Source organism: Gossypium arboreum, chromosome 8 (genome assembly GCF_025698485.1).
Source record: "Gossypium arboreum isolate Shixiya-1 chromosome 8, ASM2569848v2, whole genome shotgun sequence".
Classification (NCBI taxonomy): Eukaryota; Viridiplantae; Streptophyta; class Magnoliopsida; order Malvales; family Malvaceae; genus Gossypium; species Gossypium arboreum.
Genome location: NC_069077.1, coordinates 31015306 through 31020238, shown reverse-complemented (window position 1 = coordinate 31020238; position 4933 = coordinate 31015306). Strand labels below are relative to the sequence as shown.

The 4933-nt window shown below is 36.5% G+C and overlaps 1 non-coding gene across 1 annotated transcript; it reads left to right on the top strand.

Moving 5' to 3' along the window:
- Positions 1 to 637: 637 nt before the first annotated feature.
- Positions 638 to 743, top strand: LOC128279640 (small nucleolar RNA R71). The gene has a single exon (XR_008269839.1). It is a non-coding gene; the product is annotated as a small nucleolar RNA R71 (small nucleolar RNA).
- The last annotated feature ends 4190 nt before the right edge of the window (positions 744 to 4933 follow it).

Sequence of the window (4933 nt, the reverse complement as noted above, 5' to 3'; positions counted from 1 at the left end):
GATCCCTTGGATCGATGTTTGTTGATTTTTAAATGCTGTCTCGGTATTCTAGAAAAGAGTTTCTGACACCGAGATGAATTTTGCTAGCATCTCCTCAAGGTTCAGCTTTTTCTCTTACTGGTAAGGTTGTTGTTCGAAGCCGGAAGGTGGTGGTGGTCTCTAATTCTCTTGGCTTCCCCATGAGAAATTTGGGTAGTTCCTCTATCCTACATTGTAAGTATTACTATAAAGATTATTTTGAGATCAAGGATTATTACCCATGTAATTTAACTACTCGTTCTCCATGTTGTGGCCATAGGGTGGGTATTCTAAATTGCTGGATCCACCTCCATTTGCTTCGCACTGCATTACTGGGTACACCTATGAAGAACCAAGAAAACCATTAATTTTTCTATTCAAAAGTTCTACCAGATTAGAGAGCATGGTGACCGAATCGACGTTAAAAACACCGACTATTTTCGTTGGTTTTGTCCTTATGACTTGCCACTGATAATTATTCAGTGACATCTGTTCTATAAATTCATGAGCAACCTCAGGTGTCTTATTATTGATTGTTCCGCCAGCAGCTGCGTCAATCATCTGTTGAGTCGAAGGATTCAGGCCATTGTGAAACGTTTGAACCTATAACCAGAGTGGTAACCCATGGTGAGGGCACCTTCTCAATAGATCCTTGTATCTCTCCCATGCATCGTAGAGTGTTTCTAAATCCATCTGCAAAAAGATGAGATATCATTACGTAATTTGGCTGTTTTAGCTAGCGAAAAATATTTTAATAAAAACTTTTCAGTCATTTGTTCCCAAGTAGTGATTGACCCTCGTGGTAATGAGTTCAACCATTGTTTAGCCTTATTCCTCAACGAAAAGGGAAACAACCGAAGGCAAATGACATCATCAGAAACACCATTGATTTTAAAAGTGTTGCAAAGCTCTAAGAAATTTTCCAAGTGAGCGTTGGGATCCTCGTCCTAAAAGCCATCAAACTGAACAAACTGTTGGATCATTTGAATGGTGTTAGGTTTCAGTTCAAAATTATTTGTAGCAACGCAGGCCTAACTATGCTCGATTCAATTCCTGTAAAAGAAGGTTTAGCATAATCATACATAGTACGTGGAGCAGGATTCTGATTAGCAGCAATCGCAGGAGGTAGCAAATTTTCTTGGTTTTCAGCCATCTTCTCGGTTGTGGTTGAAGTATCGTCCTCTTGTTCTTCCTCTGTGTATTGTACGCTTCCCCTTATTTCTCTTAGGTTTCTGCGAACTGTGCAATTGATCTCACTATCAAACAGTAATGGTCCCGACGAGTTTCTTCTAGTCATACACTATAAAAACCTGCCAGGAACGAATAAAAGAAAAATTAGAAAAGAAAATAAAACTTTAAATTGCAAATAAAGTAGAATGGCTAAAGTAATAAAAATCTAGTGTTCCTAATATTCTAGTTCCCAGACAACGGCGCCAAAAACTTGATACGTGATATTCGCGACAGGTTTTAAAGATTTATAACTAATCGTTCTTGAAACTAACTATTATCATGATGAAGACCAGTGTACCTATCGAACAGTAGTATAACTTTAGCAAGATGGATTGTTGAACCCAAAGGAACCAAGAGTACTAGTAAGTACTTCCTTTTTATTATCTAGCCTAAAAATTAAGGGGTTTGGTTATCTAAATTAATTAGCTAAACTAAGGATGCACAGGAGAAATTGGGGAAAAACTTTTGGGAAAATTTGATTTATTAAGACAATACCCAAGGAAAAATCCACCTAGACTTCACTTGTTATTTGACTCTGAATCAAACGATTTTTTCATTTGACTTGATCCGTAGAAATCCCTAAGCTATACTATTATCTTTCTTGAGACTAAGAACGTCTAACCCTAGGTTGATTAATTGAAATCTCTTTCTAATTAACGCCCTAGTGCTGCATTAACTCGATCTATGGATCCCCTTATTAGGTTTCACCCTAATCCGACAAAATCTTATCACCCTATCTCTAGGCGTGCAATCAACTTTGCTTATTTACTACAAATTTACTCTTAAACAGGGTCTTTTCTTCCTCTGAATAAGAGCATTAACTTGAATCAGTATCCTGGAATATTAAAACAAGAATTAAGAACACATAATTAAGAAGAAGTCAAATATTTATTGTACAATTCAGATAATAATAACAAGATTTGTCTTAGGTTTCATTCCCCTTAGGTATTTAGGGGGTTTAGTTCATACTTATGAAAGAAAACATCTCAAAAGAATAAAGATAACAAAACATAAATAAAATCCAAAACCCCTGAATGGAAATTAAAGGTAGATCTTCAGTCTTGACGATGAATTCGGCTTCTGAAATTGATAAATCAGCTTCTCTTGAGTAATTCCTTGCCTCCTACTCCGTGTGTCTCTTGTAAGTGCCTCAAAATTTGTTTAAATAGGCTTTTGAATGCCTAAGAGCCCTCAAAAGTGGCCTTTTTCGAATAGGACTATACTTGTGCTTGACAAGGACACGCCCGTGTGCGATTGCTCCAGCCCGTGGTCAAGGCTGTTAAATAGGCATGGGCGTGTAGTCTACCTGTGTAAGTCGTGCTTCGATTCTGCTAAATGGACATGGTCGTGTGGCTTACCCATGTGAAGAAGTCCAAGCCATGTTGATTTCCCATGGGGGTCCATTTTCTCCGTTTTCGGTCTGTTTCTCACTGTTTTTACTCTCCTATGCTCACCTAAGTATAAAACATGAAATTAAAGAATTAGGAGCATCGAATTCACCAAATCTAAGGAGAAACCATCCATAAATGTGCTAAGCATGGGATAAAAATATGTATAAATTATGGTTTATCATGCCTCGTAACCCCATTCCAATAACGGATACAGGTTAGGGGTGTTACCTTGTGATGGGTGAAAATGAATGTTTGATGATAATTGAGCAACTTTTGTAAAGGAATTTTTAAAGTATTTTTTATTTAAGGATTTAATTGAAAAATAGAAAAATATTCATGGTAAAAATGTGACATAAATAGAATATAGGGCTTGCTAGGGACTTATTTGATGTTCGGCTAGCATGGTTTGGTACTAAATTGTATGAATTTTCATTTTTATGAGCTAGGGACTATGTAATGAATTCAAAATTTTAGGGGCAAAGGCATAATTTTGTGAAAATGTGATTTTTGGGTTAAATTGAATAGAATGAAAGTTGAATAAGCTAAATTTGATTACATTGATCAAGAAAAGCAACGTACGGATTTAGATCGAGGAAAAGAGAATGTACTGGATTAATTGATAGTATTTCTCCATTCGTGTTTGAGGTAAATTCATTAATTTAAATAGTATTGAATTATAGCTCGGGAGAGAGCATTTATATGAGATAAGAGATAGTGGTGGCTTCGGCCACATTTTAACACATAATGTGCGAAATTCCCGCGTATCCGATATTATTCTAGGGGTTCAACGGGTTTGAAAAAGGGAAGGTTCGACAAATGCTTTAATAAGTGATGATATGAAGTATGAAAAGGTATGAGTTGATGATGTTTGAAATATGTTTAGCCATATGCTTGAAAGTATGAATGCTTATAAGTAGTGTGTTTAAAGGCTATGATGTTTTGAGATGATTTGCTAAGCTATGTGATTATCTAACTTGAAAGGTTGTTGTTGCTTAGGTTAATACCAAGTCATGTTGGATTATCTCAAAATTTTTTTTATGATTATAAATTGAAATGGTAAGCTTTGTTTATGAATTATGAACTAACTAAGTATTACGTGCTTACTTCTTGATATTTCCTTTGTGTTTCTAGATGATCGGAAACTCGTTTGGGTTGGAAGGTTGTTAGAGATCCGTCACACTATCCATCAGCTAAATCGGTAGATTTTGATGATCTTGAGTCATGGTTATAATGGCATGTATAGGTGTCTTTTTTAATGAATTTAGCCATTATGTGTGGCTTGTATATGTGTTATTTTGGTTGATGAATTAGTTGGTATGATATTAAGATTTTATGGTATTTTGGTGTGGTTGTTATTTTGATGTTGTGTTGGTTGAAATGATAATGGTATTTTATGAAATGGAGAATGGTGTGAATAGGGATAGTCCATGAATGTTGCTAATAGATTGATTTGGTTGTTTGAAAGTGGTCATCGTTTGGTCAAATTGGTATGTTATAAGTTAGTTATGAAAATGGCCATTTTTTTTATATTGGTTGTGCATGCATTTTGGTATATGAACATATGGATAAATATGACATTGGAATGGTTTGGTTAGTAGTTTAGATGATGAATGAAATGGTTAAGTGTTTAAGTAAGATTGATTGTTGAAATTGAGGAGCCACTTTGGCATATTGGTTGAATGGATAATTCCTATAATGTTTAAGCTTGAATTTGCGTATGTTAAGTGAATTTGATTGCTTGATTATAGGTGCATTTGGGTTGTACAGGTAGTAGGAAATTGGGTGAGAAAAATGGCTTGAAAATGGCTTTTTTTCATCCACACAGGCAGAGAAATGGGCGTGTGTCTCAGCGGTGTGTGACACACGGCCAGGTGGCACGGCCGTGTGTCCCTTATAGCTTTCAAAGGGTTGCAAGTTAGGCTGCTACACGGCCTCGCACACGGCCTGGCGCACGGGCATGTGGCCTGGCCTTGTGACCCAAGTTAGTGAGTTACACGGGTACAGACATGGGCTGGGACACAACAGGTGTTCTTATTTCGAATGCCTACACCCATATAAGTCATACGGCTTGGCCACACGGCTGTGTGACCCCTGCAGTTTGAAAATTTTCATATGTTTCCGATTTAGTCCTAATTCGTTTCCAATGTCCTTTTAAGGCCTCGAGGGCTTAAAAAAGGGACTATATGTATGATTTTGGTTGATGATACTCTGATTTACGATGTGATTTGTTTATGATAATAAAATGTTCAGTAGAAGATGTTATGCTCTAGTAATACTCCATAGCCCTAATTCAG